Source organism: Enhydra lutris, unplaced genomic scaffold, assembly GCF_002288905.1.
Source record: "Enhydra lutris kenyoni isolate GAN:26980312 unplaced genomic scaffold, ASM228890v2 scaffoldscaffold7, whole genome shotgun sequence".
Classification (NCBI taxonomy): Eukaryota; Metazoa; Chordata; class Mammalia; order Carnivora; family Mustelidae; genus Enhydra; species Enhydra lutris.
The window spans coordinates 44,900,940-44,924,101 of record NW_019154091.1 but is presented as its reverse complement, the minus strand read 5'-3'; positions in this window follow the sequence as shown (position 1 = coordinate 44,924,101).

The following is a 23,162-nucleotide window of genomic DNA, read 5'->3' as shown; positions in this document are numbered from 1 at the left end:
CGCCCCTCCCGCGCTGCCCCCACCCCGCCCAACGAAGGTTCCGGGATCGATAGAGGAAAAAGAAAAAAAAAAAAAAACCGCGTCCTGCCCCCAGGGCTTTGCCCGAAGGCTTCCCAGCCTGGAGCGGGAGTCACCGGGAGCGTAATCCCTGCGCCCCAGATTGCTCTCTCTTTAGAACAACAGCAACCCAGCCGCTGGGCTTTGTTTTTTTAGAGCTATTGGGTATCAGAGGTTTTTCAAAAAATATATATATCGCTTTAAAATAGAAAACTGTTTTATGAAAGCACACGGAAGGCTTTTCCTGTTTGTGTTTTGTGTGCCAGATATCAAAGGTTTGACTAGTTACCGTGGGCCCATGAAATAGGAGTAGACTCAGACTTGACAAAACAAGTTTGCCTCTTCTTAGGCCCCTTACATCATATGATGTTTTATAAAATAAAACCTTGACTTTTTCTATTATTTTTTCTTTAAAGTTTCGCTTATTATCAATCTGAATTTCTACTGTCCCCTATCTCCTATAAATTACAATGATAGCCCAACTTTATAGAGTCTTTGCGACGGTGCACATTTTAAAATCCCCACAACAACCCTATGGATTCTATAATTAATCCCCATTTTACAGATGCAAAAAATGGAAGTTTAAAGAAACAATAACTTGCCCAAGGTCACAGTAGTGACAAAGCCTGAATTCAAACTAGCTCTAGTATTTAAAAAGTCTGTTTGTATAGCCACATTGCTGTACTTAATTAAAAAGTCTTGTTTCCCCTGTACTCCACCCCCTTTTTATTCTTTAAACAAGCAAAGGGCAGAATGCAATGCAACTGAGATCTCCCTGAACACCACCTCCGAGTACTTGCCTCTTCTGTTTGTCTCTGGTCCTCTGCCACACTTGAAATTGCTTATGCATCTTTGCAGCAAGATGACTCATTACAACAGGATACACAGTTCAATAATAAGAGTACTACTTGAAATTCCTGTAACACCTTTTCTGACCAGTCTTGGGTGCCTCCTGAAGCTTTATCTCATTCATCTTTCCAGTAGCTGGAAGAAGCAAACCATCTCTTTTAACATTTAAGGTAACTCAGGCACAGAAAGGGTAAATGACCTTGGCCAAACCCATATCCAGCAAGTCAGGTGGGGCCTGGATGAGAATGCAGTTTCATTGGACATTTTCTCTCATAATCTAATTCCCCAAGGCCAGCCTGTCTTTGGTGAAAAGAAGTCTGCAATTACTGCTATAATTTTCCTGTCCATCTGCATACACAGGGAAAAAAAAAAAAACACATCACTTTAATGTTTTCTCTTTTTGGTTCCATTGCATTCTCCTCTTTCATTTTGCTACTTATTACTTCTTGACATCTTATCTCCTGCCCAGTCTCTGGAAAAAGTGCCTTTTTTTTTTTTTTTTTTTTTTTTGAAGTCAATGAATAACTAGCAGAAAATGTTCTACATTACCATCAGTTGGTCACTGGTTATTACATAGCAAGAAAATCAAGATCTATTCACTTTATATTGTGCTATCATTAGAAATTTAAAAATCTAAAGTGAATCTTTCTAATACCATAGTAACTTTAAAAATCTACTGTTAGTCCAGCTATAGTACTTGAGTTTTTGACTGCGTTGGCCATGCATTGTATGGGGATTCCTTTTAGCTGTGAATCTTTGATTTTACAAGATTCATTAGTGCAAGGCATATTTCAAAAAGTGATATTCGCTTAATAAAAATGTGTGTCTTAGGGGCGCCTGAGTGGCTCAGTCAGTTAAGTGTCTGCCTTTGGCTCAGGTCATGATCTCTGGGTCCTGGGATCAATTCCTGCATGGGGCTTCCTGCTCAGCAGGGAGTCTGTTTCTCCCTCTCTCTCCCTCAGCCCCTCCCCGCTGCTCATTCTCTCTCTCTCTCTCTCTCTCTCTCTCTCTCTCTTAAATAAATAAATAAAATCTTTAAAAAAATAAAAATAAAAAAAATTTTAAAAATGTGTATCTTAGGGTGCCTCTGTGGGTTTAGTGTCAGACTCTTGATATTGGCTCAGGTCATGATCTCCAGGTGATGGGATGGAGTCCCACATCAGGTTCTGTGTACAGTGGGGAATCTGCTTGAGATTCCCTCTCCCTCTGCCTGCCCCCCGCCAAATAAATAAATATTCCCATGTGTATCTTAAGAAATCATGTTCACAGTGTTTAAATTGTAACCTCAAATCTTAAGTACGATTCTGTATGTCCCCAAGTTTAGAAAAGCAGTAAATAAAAAACTAAAAGATATACGTACAAAATGAGGCATGCTTCTGATTTGGAGAAATAACAGCCCTCACGCCTTCAGGGAGCCAGGAAATGCAGCTTCATACATTAGAATGTTGTGTTCTCTGGATAATGTTCATCCTTAATGAATAAAATAGCATTTTTCTAAAAATTGTCCTAGAATGCCCTTTGTCTGAAACTTTATTGCCTTATCCTGGTCTGTTTTGCCTTTTAATTATATGTACTTGTGTGTCTCCCTCACTGCAGGAGTCTGGGAGTCATGTCTTTCCCATCCCAACCTCGACTCAGTACTCAAATGGTTATTGAATTTCATTTTCTTCCCATTGCCTCCACCTCCCAAACGAGTTATTTCCCAATAACATATCCCCTTTTTATCTCCCCATACCTCTTCAGTAACTGACTCAGACATAACCTCATATCTAACCTCTGCTTTTTGTTGCATTTTTTCTACATTTCTATACTGAGACTACTTAATTTCTCATGTCATGATCTACCTTTCTGAGGAGTATTATCCTATGACTATTGACGCTTCTCTGAAAAAAAAAAAAAAAGAGGTTCCAAAGTATTGAGCACTAAAAATAAACATCACTCCATTGATAGTTAGAGGACAATCATTGTCCTAAAGAGTTTCCAATTCAAGCAGAGAAATACACATGGTAATAAGGACAACTCAAATAAAAGTTTCTTAAAATATGTGAAAGGAAGAACAAGGTGACATCTAGGAAAACAGCAAATCAATTTCCCCCTTTTTTAATAAAAGGGAATGAAAAAAGCATGAATTCTGGAAAACAGAGAGACTCTTGAGAGAGAAAAATTCTTTTATTAGCAAGAAACATCTATTCATACATATTAGTATTTATTAAAATCTACCAACAAAGTTTTGTGATTTGATTAGGTTGTCTCTTCAAATATATTTGCATTACCTTATATATTTTGTTACATTTTAGTTCACGAAATTAAAAATATTGTAAATAGTTCCTTTAGCAAGTCATCTATTCAGTGTTGTAGATCATGAAAAGTTATAAGGAAGGGCAAAACAGAGGATCCAATTAGCTTAGTGGAAATCTAGGCAGAAAGGGATGGCAATTAAGGGTCCAAGACAGGTAAGAAAAATATTATTTGGAACTTGATTTATTAGGGATTTTTTTTTTTTTTTTTTTTTGAGAGAAAAAGAGAGCATGCTGGGGGAGGGGCAGAAGGAGAGGGAGCGAAAAATCCTAAGCAGCCTCCATGGCCAGCTCAGAGCCAGGCTTGGGGCTTGATCCCACAATCCTGAGATCATAACCTGAGCCAAAATCAAGAGTGGGACACTTAACCGACTTAGCCACCCAGGCACCCCAGGATTTTTTGGTTTTTGGGTTTTTTTCCCTGTTAAGGCCTAAATTGATAAAAGAGTTATGGATAAAATTATTTTGCTCATTCATTCAACAACAGTATAGAGACTCCCTACTATATATGGTGCGCCTGCCATGCTGCTCGGCCATAGCAATTCAAAGACTTGGCCTGCTTTGAGCAGCTTAGAAAGGGAGAAGGAGAAGTAAATATTTAAGTACATTGGAGAAGCAGCATCTCTATCCTTGTCATAGAAATAAACCTTCTGTACCAGTTGTTTTCTGAAGGGTGTCCTGTGAAACACTCAAGACCTATCTCAAAGTACAGTTTTTTAATGTTGATGTTTTGGAGAGCTCTTCAGTTATGAACAGGGATAATTGGGGGAAATATGTAGCAGCTGCCCTTACCCTGCTGCTGCTGGCTGATCCCTCCGATCTCTATGGTTCTAGACTCAGTCGGCATCTGCCTGGAGGCTTGGAAAGAAGTTTGAAAGGGAGTTCAAAAATGTCTTCAAGGAGCTTACATCTGAACCCCTGGACTTGTTCAGATTAAACACTTCTTCCTCTACCCTAGTCAGCAAAGCTTCAATCATCTCCTTCTCTCTTTGCTGTAAAAGAGAAAGACCAAAATTCAAATGGCAGAGATTTAAGAAAGGAAGTAGGTTATCATGCAGGGGCAGGGGGCAGCACAGAGTGAGTCAGCAGTCTGGCTGAATTATATGCTTGGCTTTGCCATTACTTAGCTGTGTGACTTTGAACACATCATTTAAACTCCACTCCTCTCAGTCCTCTGAACCCTCATCTGTAAAGTAAGAGTATTAGTCTATTTAAGACATTACTTAAGGGGAGCCTGGGTGGCTCAGTGGGTTAAGCCTCTGCCTTCAGCTCAGGTCATGATCTCAGGGTCCTGGGATCAAGCCCTGCATCGAGCCCTGCATCAGGCTCTGTGCTCAGTGGGGAGCCTGCCCCCCCTCCCCCCACGTCTGATTGCCTCTCTGCCTACTTGTGATCTCTCTCTCTCTGTCAAATAAATAAATAAAATCTTTTTAAAAAAAGACATTACTTAAGATCCTTTCTCCCTCTAAAGTCTTCTGCTTTACTGGGTATCATATAAGACTGATAAATCACTGACCTCTACCTCTGAAACTAACAATGCATTTTATGTTAAGTATTTGAATTTAAATAAAAAATGAAAATTTAAAAAAATAAAGTGTTCTGCTTTGATGGGGGTGAGCACTCCGACAGCTGAAGGTGGGGATGTTTTGTCATAGTGCACAAACATGAGCAGGACACCTGCTATATAGAACAGCTTGGGATTTTCTGCCACTCAGATAGTTTGTTAATAGAGAAGTTTGGAAGAGCACTTTACAAAGTTCTTTCACGTGTAATATCATATTTAACTTCTACAAAGGGCTCTGTAACATCAACATGATTAACACATTATAAACAAAAAATGGGTTCCATGAAGATACTATGTAACACAGCCATTAAATGGCAGACTTAGGGTTTGTACCTGTTCTTTCGGATATTAGAGTTGAAATTCCGTCCACAAAGTATTCCTGTTCTCACCAAGCCTCCTTCCTTTCGTCCTCTTCCTTACCGCAGTCACTCTCCTACCTGTTGCAGGTGATGTCTGCTCTCATCACCTCACTTCACCTGCTGTTCTGGGTCACCAGCGTCCTCCTGCAGACTGCCAAGTCTGGTGGATGCTTTCAGTTCCGAGCTTTCTTGACTTCCCTGCTGTGTTCACTTGTCACCACTTCTACTCCTTTGAGACTTTCTGCTTTTGACTTTCATGATGCACTTCCTTGAGGTTCTCCTGTTCTTGCTGTCAGCCATCTGGTCACCAGAGAAGCTTACATTTAATTATTGATTCCTGAGCCTCTCTCCAGACCCATTCAACCAAAACCTCTGAGGAATCTACATTTAACAAGCACTTTGGTGATTCATATATATGGTAATTTCTGAGAACAATGCCCAGTACGATAATAATTCCTAAAACTAAGTTTCCAGCCTAGATCTCTCTCCTGAGTTCTAGACCATATACCAAATTTCTTTGTAGACATGTTCCTTCCGGAATATTCTTTCTGGATGTTCCTCAAGTATGTCAAACTCAAGATTCCAAAACAAGTCACATTTCCTCCAAATATGCACCATCCCAATGTGGTCCCCTCCAAGTGAATGGTAGCAGCCTCCAAACAAATGGCCACATCAGAAACTTCTGAATCATCTTCCCACAACCAGTTGGTTGTAAATTCTTTAATTGTGCATTAAATATATCACAAAGTTATCTCTCTTCCTCATTTCCCGTATCCAGATATAAGCATTCACCACCGCACCAGAATGATCTTTTTAAAAATGCAAATCTGATTATATTTCTTTCTTGCATGAAATCCTCTCACGGCTCAAAAAATTTGGATGATAAAATGCAAAGCCTGTTGCCTCGCACTGGAGGCCCTTCTTGATCTGCGCCCTGCTCACCTGAATGTTAGCCATATGGAATGGCCTACTGTTCTCTGAACAAATCAGCCTCTTTCAAGTCCCTGTACATGCTACTCTCTCTCCCTAGAATGTCTTCTTCTCTGTTTACCTAACAAACTACTACTTGTGTTCAAATTCTTAGCTCAAAAGTTATTTTCATGAAGAAACCATCCCTTATTCCTTTGGGGCAGTCTAGCTACTCCTTCTACATACACGCTCCCCTATTTCCTTCACTGAATTGTTATTATAATCTGCATCTCCTTCTCCTCCCAAAGCTCCATAAAGAAAAACATCTTATTTATTTATCTTCATCACCTTGCTCTCAATAAATTTTATTTACACGAATGAATAATAGTACTGACATTTACATAGTGCCCTATATTTCACTCCATATTTGATATTTATTTCTGTTTGTACTGCAGCAACTTGCCAGTGAGTCATGTTTCCAGCCTTTCTCAGATTTAACATTCTCTTCAACTTTTTATAGACCATCCCTTATAGAAGAGGAAAAACATGGCATGGGCCCAAGAGCAGCATAGCAGTATACGAAAATAGCTGCTTTCCATAGAGCTGTCTACCTGCCTTAAAGAATATTCAGATTTGTAGTTATACTGAGTAAGACACTGAAGGGCAGGAAGGATTCAACATTGTATTTAATTTGGTAAGGGGATCTATGAAGCCATCTTTTGGGTGAAAGTTCTTCCCAGAAAAGTATTGATAAAATAATATGCAGTACTTATGGAATTAAATATCATAGCTAGGTGAACTGGAAAAGAAACACATAAGCTTATACAATAATCACAATTATGTGTATGGCTGTAAGTGATAAAGGTTATCAGATCTCAAGCCCTAAGTTCAAAGAATAAATGAAAGGATGAAGGGGAATCCTTTCCTCCCTCACTGTTGGTATTTTACACAGTGCACCGGTACTCCCTGAACAATTTTTCTTAAAGTTTTAAGTCACTATTTGCTTAAAGCAAAAAATTTTTCCCACCTGATCATTCATGTCTTTTTATAGAAAATCATGTACACACACACATGTGTATATGTCTATTTTTTCAACCACTTTTCCTCAGTTTCGAATTCCTTGGTTTCCAATTGTTTGTTTCAGTTAAATATGTAGTTAGATAAACAGTAATCTGAATTGGATTATCTATAATTAATTGTAATGTATCATATAGCTCAAATTAAGGAAAATGCAATGTGAATGCAAATTTTTGTACTATCATAGGCACTGCCTTGTATATAGTTAGTATTCAGCAAATGCTTAGTAATTAAACGGACCTTAAAAGAACGTGTACAGTGGTAGAGGAAATACTGGAGGCTTTTTACCAAAGCTTTTCTGTTTTGGATACATTTTTTAAAAAATCTAGTGGTTATAAATACAGAGGTGTTTCATCAGTGGGATTTCTGATCCGAAAAACATGCATGTTTGACCTATGAAAATTAAAAAAATTATGAGTAATTATAATAGGAAATTAGTAAGTTTACAATGAAAAGGGCTTAAAAATAAATCATAGCTGCTTAAATTTCTCTCTTTTCACATGGTTGTTTCTGGGTAACCGAAGGAAGAAGAGAGACTGAGCTGGAACACATTATAAGGAAAGCCTAGTAGTCCACTGGCAACCTACCCTGCTACAACTGTGTGACTATCTGAAACTAGAGAACAACACCGGTTAGAAACGTGTGTTACTCACTGCATCATTCTGAGCCCAACTTTACCATTTCTATAGAGAAGATAGAAGTAGCTTTTTATGATTTTTATTAGACTATTTTTAAGGGTTTTGGGGGCAACTTTGATAAAAGGGTAATTTTCAGATTTTTATAATTGTCATAACATTCATCATTGGCAAAATGCAATTATTTCTCTTTGTCGGCAATATTAAAAATGCTCAGATGCTATTCTAATTATTGATGAAAATGAAAGAATTGCTCGTGCTCATAAGCAAAAAAATTGGTGCTAAATGTTTTGATAGCTGGAGAAATTTTTCTTTTTGAACAATTTTTTAAAAGATTTTATTTATTTATTTGCCTCTTTTAGGTTGCAGTTTAAACACGACCTCCTCCAGGAAGTCTTCCCTCCTTACCCCATCTAAAGTAGGTCCCTCTTTCTCTGGTGTTCTCTATCACAGCACCTTGTCTTCGTTTTAGCCTTTGTCACTATTTGTAGTTACATATTGATTTGTTTATATTTCTTTATTTTAAAGATTTTCTTTTTTTATTTTTAAAGATTTTATTTATTTGACAGACAGAGATCACAAGGAGGCAGAGAGGCAGGCAGAGAGAGAGGGGGAAGCAGGCTCCCTGCTTAGCAGAGAGCCTCATGCGGGGCTTGATCTCAGGACCCTGAGATCGCGACCTGCACCGAAGGCAGAGGCTTAACCCACTGAGCCACCCAGGCGCCCCGAAATTTGTCTTTTTATACTATTACGCACTCTATGGTAACTAATCTTTATTACATTTCATTGGGAATTCTTTGTATGCAGTTTATTTATTCATCCAGTTCAAATACTAGACTCTTCATGAATCTAGTATATATCATATACTAGGCTAGGGATAGTGAGGACACAAAGAAATATAAATTCAGATTTTGGCCTTCAAGGTGTTACAATCAAGTTGGCGTATAAAGCAGTAGGGAAAAGATAAACACACAAATATTATAACAGTAATAAATGGTATAATAGATATTGCACAAGATGAAAGATAGAAGTTTGTGAAAAGGGCATCTATCCTGCAACCACGAGGAGAGGTGGACAAGGAGGCCTTCCAGGAGAAGGTGGTACCTGAGTTACTGTTGTTAATTAACATTATCTCTACAGGGATGTCTTGAAATTGGTGAGTTACACCATAAGCTGATTCTGCCTTTCTTCCTCCCTCCCCCAGCTCTGGTAAGGTCTTAGGTACAAGAGGTCCAGGCCCATGTGTAGCAGAAATTCATTATTTACCACAACATTTCTTCTTCTCTATTAGATTCCAACCACCACCACCATGCCCACCCCCCCATGCCTGCCACTGATTTTTTGCTGGATGTTCAAATGCTTGAAATAAAGATGTAGTTCTCAGGCACCCTTTTAACCTAGGTGCGAGCCCTTGGATTGGGTTTTGATGAGTGGGATATAAACAGAGAAATGTATGGCAGATTATGGGATATCTCCTTAAAAGATGGTCTGCAAATACTTAGTCCTGCTTTTTCCCTCTTCCACAACTTGCTGCTTGGAATCTGGATGAGTTGGTTGTAGTTCTTTGTTGGGTGAAGAAGACAAAGGACACCTAGGGATGCCAGAGCAGACACCTGGATGTAGCCTGGGTCCCTAAGGATTGTAGGCAGCAGAGCCAATGTAACTGCTCTGAATTTACAAGTGAAGGAGAAATCAATTTCTTTCTTGATTAAGCTAATACTATTTTGTAAGGGTGTGTGTCTGTGTGTGTGTGTCTTCTGTTACTCTCAGATGAACCTGATCTTATCTAAAATGTCATGTCTTATTTACTTATTTATTTATTTATTTATTTTTTAAAAGATTTTATTTATTTATTTGTCAGAGAGAGAGAGAGAGAGCGCGAGAGTGAGCACAAGCAGATAGAGTGGCAGGCAGAGGCAGAGGGAGAAGCAGGCTCCCTGCTGAGCAAGGAGCCCGATGTGGGACTCGATCCCAGGACGCCGGGATCATGACCTGAGCCGAAGGCAGCGGCTTAACCCACTGAGCCACCCAGGCGTCCCTTATTTATTTATTTTTAAATGATTTTATTTATTCATTTGAGAGACAGAGAGAGAGAAAGAGATAGAGAGAGCACAAGCAGGGAGAGAGTCTGAGGGAGAGGGAGAAGCAGACTCCCCACTGAGCTGGGAGCCAGACATGGGTCTCCAATCCCAGGACCTGGAGATCACGACCTAAGCTGAAGGCAGACGCTTAACACAGTGAACCACCCAGGTGCCCGATGTCTATCTTATTTAACAGTGCTTAGTACCTGTTGGTTGTTCAATAAATCTTATTTTATTTTTATTTTTTATTTTATTATTTTTTTAAATAATTTTTAAATGAATGAACGAATGTATGCATCTCCAAACACGTCAAAATTTCATACATAAAATTTCCCTCATGCCTCAGTAACTCTTAATTTTTCTTTTAGATGAACCAGATTCTCTCAATGCTTCCCTTATTATTTACTGAGAGTAAAGCAGACTCTTACAGAAGCTGCTTTAACTTATTCTGGCAATTAGATTATTAGTGTCTTTGATATCTTACTTTGAACTCCAATTGTCAAAAGTTAGTTAACCTTCCAGATACCCATATTACTTACTCTCTTTATAGACTACATATCACCAGTATGTTATATTGCAAACAAAAAGCAAAATAGACAGAAAATTTGAACCAAAATAAGTACCTTTACCAACTGTCCCCTGATGGACATATGCTGTGTTGTATTTATGTTCTGTCTACCCAGCTCTCAAGGAGAGGCTTAGAATACTAACCATGCCAGAATTTTACCAAAATTCTCCCAAAAACACGGTCTGCAGAAAACTTCTACTTATTAGGGGCAAGACAAAGTTGTCAAGAAGATTTATAGCATATAGGTTGTTCTACATGTAATGAAGTTTAAAGAGTAAACATTTCAGAAAACATAAAAAAAAAAAAAAAGAAAAAAAAAGAAAAAAGAACTTTCAAATTGTTCCGGTCCATTACTTGGTAGTGCATTTTTATTAAACATTTTGACCTGCAGCAAAGAGCACTGACTCAGAGATCTAAGCTTTGTGCAACTTTGATGCAGGTTATTTTCACTTTCTGTCTCTCCGTAAAATGGTGGAACATTTACCCATCACATTTCGTTATGTGTGCTGAAACAGATAACATCTTGAAATAGCTTGAGCTGCTCAGATATAAATGTTTTAAAATAAAGATGGCATTTTCCTAGATTAGAGAAGAAAGAAAGGTAATTTAAATTAGTAGTAATTTACATGCTGTTCCCATCTCTGGGCAGCTTGCTGTGATTTTTCCTCTGTAGTTCATCACTTATTTTCAAAATGATTATTCAAAAATAAAACTGGAACAGCAGTTGTTTCCTTCTGAAATAGTTGTATAGGAGAATAGTTGTCTATGAAATTATGCTTAATTTGCAAATGGAGATCAGGGGCTTTTAAAACCAGATGAAGGAAGGAAGGGGGAAGGAAGGAAGACAAGAAGACAGGAAGAAAGAAGGAGAAAAGAACAACACTATCCAAGGTTTTCATTATCTATGAGTTAATGCTTAGGAGCTCAAATTGATTTTTCAAAGTCTTTCTTTCTTTCCCTGATCAATACCCTTTTATAGAAAATTGTATTGGATAATTCTTTCTTTTGGACCATAAGAATTGATCATCAGAAGTAACTTTCTTGGGGTGCCTGGATGACTCAATCACTAGAACAAGTGACTCTTGATCTTGGGATCACAAATTCTAGCCCCAAGTTGAGGGTAGAGATTACTTGGAAAAAAAAAAAAAAAAGAAGAAGAAGAAGAAGTAACTTTTCTCTTTTCCTATCCCTTCCTACTTACTGGTTAATGGTTGCAGTGCTGCAGGACTAAATAGAATCCAGTGCAATGTAGAATCAGAAGGGTGAGGCAAAGGAGACCATGAAGATGGGTTAGAGGAAAAGGCTGAGTGATTCACAGAAGGAAGGATCTTCATCAAGCAATTAGAACAGATCTCAAAATTGTTCCAGGTTATTTCTGTATCTAAATAGTAGATTTATTCTGTGCTGTATTCAAGAAAACCTCATCGAACCAAGATTACTCTGACTTGAATATGCCTCATTTTCTTGATCTTGTTTTATAGATGAGGAAAGAGAGGCAGAGCCAGCTACATCACTTATGGGGCTCATGAAAAATGAATATGTTGGGCTTCTTGTTCAAAAGTCATTAAGCATTTCAAGATGGCAGCAATAAGCAAACCACAGGATACCACTGAGGGCAGAGACCTGTGTGACTACACAGATTGTATGCCCATGAAGCCACTCCTGAGAAGTGGTTGGCTAGGTTAAATTATTTGCTGAAGGTGATAAAACTGATTAGGAGTGGAACTAATCTCCTGATTCCTTTTTAGTTTTTCTTTTTTTCCTCTACGTTTTATTATTTTTCCATATTCACTTCACGTTTAGCTTAGAATAACATATACTTATTCATTTGTTCTTTCATAAGTATTTCTTGAACACAGACTGTGCAATGCACACTATATTAAGCATTGAAGAAACAATTATTAGACAATTAATTTCCCTAAGTACTACTTAATAATAGGTGCAGAAAAAGAACATCAGGGGAAAAAATCCATTTCTACAGAGGTCATGGGGGAAGGTGGAACTCTCAGATACTACTAGTGAGAGTTAAATAGGCATTAATTTTTTGGAGGGCAACTTGGCAGTAATCAACCTTTTGTAATTAGTTTTTCTCCTTATTTAGTTGTGTTTTCCAATATTTCCTTTCTTTATTGAGATATAATTGACACACAACATTGTATATTGGTTTCAGGTCACCATTTCCTTATTGAGCATGTTTTATTTTCATAATGAAACAGAATTTTAAGTACTACTTGTACTAAACCATGAAATTCTCTTATCTTAAATACCTAGAAAAGAAGGGTAGCAATTCTACATTTTACCATTGGAAAAAAATTAATGATTAAATTTCAAATATAAAAGTTCATTATAAACTAAGTTAAATGTCCATCCTAAACTTGGGTGAATTGAGACATTCCCCTTGTAACTGAAAGTATTCTTCCAGGCCCTATCATCTAATCTCCCAACTAAAGTAGAAATGGACTTTGTTATCCCTGAGAAGTGATCCAAACTGACTGAATTTAGAGGTAAAATGTTTTTATTCATGCAATATTGAAATTACCTAAGTTACAACAAAGAGAAGCCAATTTGGAATCAGAACACCAATATTCTGTAACTAGAGGGAGAATCATGCATGGTAAAAAAAAAAAAAAAAAAAAAAAAAAGGAACTGGTTTGTTCCTGAATAGATGCTCTCTAAAAATCCATCCAAATTGAATATTTGACTTTTGGCCACTTTACTCTTTATCTAGTTTGTGTTTGGTGTCACCATTCACCAGAGACTCTGTTTTTATATGTATGTATACGAAAATTAGGAGTTCTTCACCCAGAGCACTCTTATGGAGACAGATCTGCCAGATTCTAGCCGTAAAAATACCTAGGACAAATGCTTCATTCAGAACCTCACTTGACAACTTATTTTTATATTTGTATTATTGTGGGTTAAATTTTTGTTTTTATAATCATTACATTTTGTAAAGTGAAAAGGTAACTTTTGAAGACTTAATATGAAATTATAGAAACCAGAACACCCAGAAATAATGGTCTGGTGCCATTTTTAACTCTTGATTTTTGTAAGAAAAAAGAGTAAGTAGAGAAAAATGTGTAGAGGATTATAAGAAAATGTTAGAAGTAATTATCTCTGGGGAAAAGCTTCTGATAAATTTCAGAATAACAAAATGATTTCTAAGAGAACAATTCCTTTAGGGCAGTACTGAATGCAACACACCGTTAGAAAGGAATTGGACACATCATGAGCATGTTGCCTGAAAGAAGCTATTGCATTGAGCCTGGGCATTCCTTAACTCTAAAATCCCATTTTGTTTTGTTTTTGGTTTTATATCTTGCCTGTAAATACCACCTAAATGCGGTAGTGGGTCTCAACATTTTTTTGTAATTTTAAAAAAAGTCACTGACAATTGTTACCAGTTGTTAACTTTCGCAATCTCCTTTCACCGGGATATAAATACACACACACACACACACACACACACACATATATGTATATGTGTATATATATGTATTTGTATCTATACTTTGATTCCTAGTAGCCATCTTCACCCTGCACCCCAGATTTCCAAGACAAATGGTTTAGGAATTACTGTTCTATATCTTTAGCATTTAATACATAAAGTTGGTTTAGTACACTGTGTAATGACAAAGATGGTGGTAAAATTACTTTTCCTTAAAAATGGCAGCTACCAAAACAACCACAAAAACCTAGGTTTTGTAGCTTGGAACATATTTTTTTTTTCTAGAAATTATTCCAAAAATATTTGTCCACTGCTGGTCTTCTGTGAATTCTTTGAAACCCACAACAATTTCTATAGCATTCCTTATAACCATCAACTTTACCAGCTTTGTTACAATGCGTAAAATTGAATTTATGAGTTAAGAATTATATCTACATTAGTTTCCTCTCTCCTCAGTTTTTCCGGGCACCTGCTAAAACACAAAACAAACAACTACTAGAAGTCCCTTCTCAGCATCATGGTGTCTTTCTTCTCCTCTATCCACTTCCTAGCATTCAGACTCTATGATCCTTTCTGGTCTCCGTGTAGTTCTACTTTTTCTCCCACCCACATCTTTCCCAGCACCCTTCGGCACCTGTCTAGTCCTAAAAGCTACTCGGGATTTTTGCCATATTCCTCTTATTTTATTTTATTTTATTTGACAGAGTGGGGGGGCATAATTAGGGGGAGTGGGAGAGGGAGAAGCAGGCTTCCCCCTGAGCAGAGACCCCCATGTGGGGTTCGATTCTAAGATCTTGGGATGTTGGGATCATGACCTGAGCCTAGGACCCTGGGATCATGACCTGAGCCAAAAACAGACGCTTAATGACTGAGCCACCCAGATGCCTCTGTCACATCCTTTTTTTTTTTTTTTTAAAGAAACAACGAGGGTCTAGAGAATAGAGAAGAAAAGAAATTTGCTTTATAAAGTTGGGTGTTTGTTTATTTTGCAGAGGTTGCCAATCATAGCATACCCATTAAAAATAATGTTACTTTTCAACTCAAAAGAATTAACCCAAGGAGAAACTTTTCAAGGGCAAATAATGCTCACTGAGTGGGGTGAAGATGGTAAGTAGAAGAAGTTCCTATTGAGGCGTGAAATCTATCCAATCATACAAAAAACCTCCAAAACCTTGTGTTTATTTCATATCTCATTGTTAATAGATTTGTAGAATTGGGTGACGTTGGTAAGATTTTTTTTTTTTTAGGTTGGTAAGATTTTTAACAAACAAATGGCCTATGTGACAATGTTAACTAATAAAATAAGTAAAGACTATAACAATAATTAAAAAATAAGAAAATGAAACATTGAAGATATAAATATTCAATGAAATGATTCATTTTGCCTTATCCTTGGGTAGGTAAGAATAAAGGAATAGTCATCTAAAGGGAAAAGGAGGAGGAGGAGGCTTCAAGGACACTTGGTAGCATGCCACCTTGAGAAAATGACACTGGAGAGAGATTTTGCATTGATCCATGGTTGAAGCTGGGAGGAGGCGGGGCAAGAGGGACAAAGACATTTTTACGGTCTTTGTTATTCTTCGGTCGTAATTCTATGTGGTTATAGCAATCTCCTCCTACCACATCCCAAGAATGTTCCTTAGTCCTGAATATTGTGGAGCAATAGTTTTTCTTATAAAATGATGATGATTAACTAAAACTTCCTGCTAAATTTTACATACTCTTAGTATGAACTATAACATAGAATAGCAAAACTCAGACTTTATTAACTTAGCAATTAAGAAAAATATTCAGTCACATAAAAAATAAAAACCCTGGTTCCTCAAAAAGTTAAACATAGAACTACCATATGATCTAGCAATTCCACTTCAAGGTATATAACCAGAAGAATTGAAAGCAGGGACTGTAACAGATACTTTTATACTAATGTTCTTGGCAACATTATTTACAATCGCCAAAAGGTGGAAATAACCCAAATTCATCCAATGATGAATGAACTTAAAAAAAAGTGCCGTATACGTACAATGGAATACTGTCCAGCCTAAAAAAGAATGAAATTCTGATTCATGCTACAACACAGGTGAACCTTGACAACGATGCCAAGTGAAATAAGCCAGACACAAGAGAACAAATACTGTAGGATTCCATTTATATAAGGTACCTAAGATGGGCAAATTCACAGAGACAGAAAGTATATTAAAGGTTACTAGGGGCTGGAGGAAGGAGGGGATGCAGAGCTATTGTTTAATAAGTACAGTGTTTGTGTTTGAAATGACGAAAAAATTTGGAAACGAATAGGGCTGATGGCTGCACAACCTGGAAAAGGTACTTTATGCAACTGAAATGCACTCTTAAAAAGGGTTAAAATAGTAAATTTTATGTTCTGTAGATTCTACCAGAAAAAAAAATAGTAAAGAGTAAAAATAAAAACACTGACCATATTTACCACCACAGAAATTTTGAAAAATGTCATAACCTTATTTATACTAAAAATGACTCATTTTTGAATGTGCATTATATTTAATCTTTCAAAGCATATAATTCCATTTTAGCTTGAATTATTTTTCAAACTTTGAGATTATTTTGTTTTTCAAATTTATCAGCAATCAGGGTCAGACTATGGAACACTCTGCATGCAAAAAATGAGTCCTTAGGCAGTCCTCGCTGCCTTTTTCAAATGTAATGATTACACACCTTTCAGCTTCTCCCTGACCCAATGTTCCTTGAGACACAGTTTGCAGAATGCTGCCAACCTGTCACCTGTAAGGAATAATTTCTGGATTAGCCCCCACAATTGATTGATTCACTTACTGCCTTGTCATGCTTTCATTATTTTATTCTTTTATTTATGAACCAATGTAGTATATTTATTGGGTACCAACATTGTGCCAATCAGTATGCTAAATGCCATTGATCTGGTGTCCTTGGTGAACTTCCTATGTCTAGATATGAATGATCTGAAATACCCTTTGTTTACCATTCTGTTATCCCTGATCTCTATCCAGTTAAAGACTTGCCCAGTTTCATGTAGATCTATCTCACTTAACTCTATGAAAGAGATGGAAGAAGAGGAGCTTCTCAGTTGGGATTGGTCAAGGTTTAGGATGTGGAATGAAGATCTTCACCTATGTCCCAAGGACCTTTTTTCCTTTGCTCTCAAATGATGGGGAACTTGCTTTCTCTTTCAGCCCCACAGGCTCACACCATAGGACCATCTCTACTGTCACATCTCTATTTTTCATTTAAGTGGATCTGGGGTTTCCATGCCAGAAACTTGGAGGGCACTATTCTTTGGGACTCCTCTGCCTTTGCAATCTTGTTTTCTCAGCAGAAGATTCTCCTTGGAACCATGTGCAAAGACTATTGTTTTATTCACCAAAATATACACCAAGTATCCTCTAGTACCTGTATTTTGCTAGGTCCTATGGATAACAAAAGAAAAAAAAATGTTCCTTGACTAGAAAAATGAGATATATACAAATCTAACAGAAACGCAATGGGACAAGTGATGTACCATTAACAACAGCTGATTATAGCAATTGCAATTATCTACGGAATATTCATTATGTATCTAACATTGTTCCAAGTGCTTTACCTGCATTAACTTGATATATATCTAATAACGAACTTATGAGGTAGTTACTTCTATTACCCCCATTTTAGAGATAAAGGAACAGGTGTACCATTACACAGCTAATAAATGGCAGATCTGAGATTTGGACACAGGCGATTTGACTTCAGAGTTGGTAATATTAGTCAGTGTTCTATGATGCTTCTTTAATGTTAGTATAAAGTGGTAGAGGGGAGGTCTTTGCTGTAAATATCACAAAGGAAGAATTACTTGAGCTGAATCTTGATGGGTAAGTCACAGTTCATCCAGCACCAGATAGATGTGTGTATGTGTTGAGGTGGGCAGAGAGGGCAGAGAAGGGAGTGTTGCACATACAGTTGTATCTGTAAGTTGAGCACATAGATGCCCAGCTAAGAAAGTGGGGGACGGGACTGGGATCTACACCCAGTCTGCTCACTGAGCTGTGCACCTGAAGAGGGTACAGTCTGCCTGAAGGTATTGTATAGTGTTCTTTCCATTTGGTTTCAAGGAGTTTTGTGAGACAGATCAACCATAGATTAAAATTTGAACTAAGAATCGTGGTCGTCAAGACTCTGTGCTTGTTTTTTGATTCTTGTCTCCTAATTCCAGGCCTTCAGATATGAAGTGTCATCAGCACTGACTTCCTGTCATAATTGGTCCTGTCTGCCCTTCAAATTACCCCCATTCCAAAAGTAATTCTTCCTTCTCTCTAGCCGTAAGAACATTTCCACATTTTCAACTACGTCTAGGAAGTGACTGATTCTTTCACAGTTCACATGAAGGTAGGAAAGACTGATATCTACCCTAAAACTCTAAAAAGAGATTGTTTACTAACAGAAATAACATACAGTTTGTGGAGTTTCAGGTTGTGGGGGGGCGGATGTCTTCGGATAGCGGGAACAATGTGATAACTTGTGGGTAAAATTAAGAGGTTTCTATCCACCCGTGTTTTCTTTAGGTTTAAGAATCTTATAGTAGAATTTACTTTGGCTTGGCCTCTCCATGCAACGGACCCTAGAAATATACCACCAAGTGTGTGTTTTAGATTATTTCTTGTCCTTCCTTTAGGCCCATGGTCAACTCTGTTTCTTTGTTCTTTTGGTAGTTGGGCTGTTGCTCAGCTGACAACTGCCCCTTGCCCCAGATCCACCCCCAGAAAAAGTCATCTCCAGCCCTATCCCCAGTCCCAGCTTGGATAGATGGAGCCAGACCAAGATATTTTTTTCTGAACATTCAGCATGGTGATCTGTCCCCAATCCAGTAACTAATATTATTTAATATAAACTCCATATTACATAGGGTTGTTGCTCACAGAGAGCCCAGAAATGTCCTGTTGGTTTCCCTCTCTTAAGGTCTTTTTTAAAAATGCAAATAATCCAGGGGCAAATAGCATGTTTGACTAATTTACACTCAAGTGTAAGTAATTTTTTTTAAAAGATTTTATTTATTTTATTTTACAGACAGAGATTACAAGTAGGCAGAGAGGCAGGCAGAGAGAGAGAGGAGGAAGCAGGCTCCCTGCTGAACAGAGAGTCTGATGCGGGTCTCGATCCCAGGACCCTGGGATCATGACCTGAGCCGAAGGCAGAGGCTTTAACCCACTGAGCCACCCAGGTGCCCCAAGTGTAAGTAAATTTTTTATGGCCTTTTTTCCTCAGGAGGCACTTCGCCAGGGAGGTTAGAGAAAGGAGGAGGGAGGATATGGAAAGAGAAAGGGAAGAAGGGAAATAAGCATAATCAAAACTGATAATACCTAAAGGCTTAATTTAGCCATTTCATAGATTTTACTCTGGGGATGACATTTTAGAGTAGTATCTGGAAGAAGTGAATTAAATGAGTTTATGCTTCAACTGCTATGTAGAAGGAAACCAAGGTTTCCAAATATAGAATTTTAAAAAATAAGTATTTATATTCATAGTGTTTATTACAGAGAGGCAAACCTTTCTGCTCTTCATAATGAGAAGCAAGTTTTCCATTCACCTATCTCATGGACTCTGAATTCTTTAAGGTTTGTGAAATAACAAAAACTTTCCCTCAAAGTGTCACAATATTATACATGCCTTAGGATATGTTTGATATAAGAGAAAGATGTCCTCTAAGCAATCTAAAGAAAAGAAGGATCTCTTAGAAAGAGGCAAAATATGTCATAGAACCCAAGGACAGGAAATACAGCCAGATCTCCCACAGGGCTGGAACTGAGGACTGGAAGGCTGTTAGTGACCGAGGCAACTCTTGGGTATATTTTTCCCTTTCCCTCAATCTCAGCCGCCTCAATCACTGCATTATAGTCTTTCATTTGCCTTATCTCTATGTTTCTGCGCTCTTTTTCCAGAGCAGCATTCTTCACTTATACTTGGCATATTGTACAGGGTTGCCAGAATAGCAAATGACATTATACGATGTCTATACTTTACCTGGCAACTCTACCATCATGCCTAGCCAATCCATCACCCTCAGTTCCTGGGTCTACCTGATCCATCACCAGAGCCATTTTACGGGAGTTTCTGCATCCTCCTTCAAAATTCAGTAGGGAGAATCTAATTAGTTCAGCTTGGGCCAGTGGCCAGCAGTGGTGGGTAAGGCAGCCAGTGGGCCATCTTTAGAGGTGGGAAGAATTATCATGGAAAAAGGTAAGTGCTGATGCATCAGCCCCAGATGTTATCTACTAGATATAAATTTAGGCTATAAGTAAATCTTGCTATACACATAGAAGTTGCTCTTGAAAATTTCTTAAATTCATAGATCAAGTTCTATTGGTTTTTGTATTTCCTGATGCCTGGCATCTGGTACTGCATACATATTGGTGAACTATGTTAAACAGGAAAAATCTCAAAAAATTATTCTATTTCTCTATTAATTTGAATATCTATAAATATAGATAAGGACAGAGCAACTTCCCAGAAGTGATGTTTTAAGTTACTAATGTGTTGCTTTAAAGTGATGATGTGTGTAACAGGGGATCTAATGGAGAATGATGTCAACCGCATTCTGTAGAAGAGAGGCACTGAAAAGCTCCAGAGCACTGAAAAGTTACCAAATATCTTTGACCAGTACATAAATTATTCCAAAAATGTTCATATATTAGTCAATCACTAAGAAGGAATTAATTATTAAAATTTCAGACTGAATGATTTTTCTCTTCATAAGCAATAAAATAAAACCCCTCTTACAAAGGACATGCTCATTTATTTCCTTTGTCCATCGTAATACTCTTTCCATGATGATTTACTCTATTTACCACAATGCTTATGCAAATGGTAATTAGAGACCTTTACTCTATCACAGCTTATTTGATGCTAACCACATATGGAATATGTCATCTATATTATCAACATCTACAGCACTGATGGATAAAAGTCATGGTACCGTCAACCCACTTGGGGTCATAGTGTTGTAGGAGGCAGGACCTGGAGGGTTGGAAACTGAACCTGGGTCACATGACCTGGGCTTGAAGACACCCGGCTTAGGGTTAACTCCTTGTTCTCCCTATGATTTACTGTGATGCCTTGGGCCAGTTTCATAACCTCTTTTTGTCTCAAAAAAATTTTTTTAAGGCAAGAATAAATATGCTTGCCCTGGCTGCCTGCCAGCATTGTTAATCAAATGAAATAATGTATGTGAAAGTGTTTGTAAACTATAAAATACTTCACAGACGTAAGATTCTTCTTCTTGTTGTTGTCTGATAAAAGATGTTTATAAATCATGTTAATATCTAAGCAAAAAGGTCATTGCTATATTGATGCTTACTATGAGCTAGAGGTACAACCTCTAAAAAGAGAATTTTTCAAAGAAGAGTAATCCTCCTGAAAGGAATATTACTTTACATGCCATTTTAAAAGACAAAACTATTCTTATTGCTTATTATTATTTTAATATATAATTTAAAATGAGCAGAAAACACACTTGGCTTGGGGAAATATGAGCCATACCCAAGAGTATCTGAGTAAAAAAAGCCCTCATGGCTGCCACGTTGTTAATGGCATTGTTCGAAGCTTCCCTTTTGGATTCCCACATTGTCTCATACCTCCTCCTCCTCCTCCTCCTTCCTCTTCTTCTTCTTCTTCTTCCTCTTCTTCTTCTCCTCCTCCTCCTCCTCCTCCTCCTCTTTCTTCTTCTTCTTTTTTAAATAAAGATTTTATATATTTATTTGAGAGAGAGAGCAGGAACCAGGGAGAGGGAGAAGCAGACTCCTGGCTGAGCAGGGAGCTGGACATGGGACTCCATTCCAGAACGCCAGGATTATGACCTGAGCCAAAAAGGCAGATGCTTAACTGATTGAGCCACCCCGGCATCCCTCACCCCTTATCCTTATCCTGCTGGAATTCCCACAGAGAAGAAAGACCATACCTAACCCTACATAGAGACTTTAGTACTGGTATCTATTCTCTTCTCATTTCATTTCCTCTATGGTCTTAAGCCCCACCATTTGGTGAAAATGAGAAATAGCATCTTGTCACAAAATGGTGGGAACTTTGTCAAGGGCAATCAAAGCTTTCCATGCCGTAGAAGTCTCATTTCTTTCTGTAATGAGTTCAGAACCTATTTATCTTGCCTATGGTGATTTTCAGCCCCTAACTGGGGTCCCGTATACATAGATGTCCAATAAATGACTAAATGAATGGATATGTGGACTAATGTAGTTTGGTTAAATTATTATAGTCTCAAGAAGAGAGATAAATATCTTCTTATTAATTAATCCATTTACTATATAAAAATGATATTACAAGTACTTTGACCTTGAGGGTGCCTGGGTGGCTCAGTCAGTTAAGCGGCTGCCTTCAGCTCAGGTCATGATCCCGGGGTCCTCTGATCGAGCCCTGCTTCAGGATCCTTGCTCACTGGAGAGCCTTCTTCTCCTTCTCCCTCTGCCTGCTGCTCTGCCTACTTGTGCTTTCTCTCTATCTCACTGTCAAATTAATAAATAAAATCTTAAAAAAAAAAAAAAAACAAATACCTTGACCTTGAAATTGTCTATAAATGCAATCCCCCAAAATAAACTAGTTGTGGAACCAAATACCATTAAATCAAATACTTGTAACTTGCCTTATTTGGGAACACTTGTAAATATCCATTTTGAATATTGATAAAGCATTGTTTACATACCCTCTTTTGTATTAATGATTTTATTATTTTTTATCATTTAAAATTTTTAAGTCAGTTGAATTCATGTCTAACCAAACTGAATTGAATTTCAAGTCTATGCTGTTAACTTGAAAATGATCAACATTAACAAAGGAAACACAAGCAGGCTATTCCATGCAAGTTTTATGTTTACAAGTTGTAGAAAGATTGCTTATTTTAACCAGTGAGATTGATCTGGGGTGATGACTGTTTAAAAAAAGATGGACTATGGCCAATTTGACCTAGAGATAGAAAATGAGTTATGAAAATAAGACAGGCAGGATAGAGTTGCATCGAGAAGCAGTTTTTAATATGGAATTTAAGCCCTGGTTATTATTCTATTTCTTTTGTTAGTTTCACAGGTTCTGTAGTTGAAACATTTCAGTTGAAACATTTCAGCTAGTTAGTATATTAGTATATTAGTATATTAGTATATTAGTTTTGCTCCTATACTCATTGCAGAGCCTGTAATTGCTTGTAATTATATGACGTTTTATTTGTTGCACACTGTTGTTCGCCGTTACCATCCAGGCTTATAGAATTCTGCCCCTTGTTTATAGTGTTAGTTTTCTGCACTTACGCTTGAAAAAATGGTTTCCACTTTG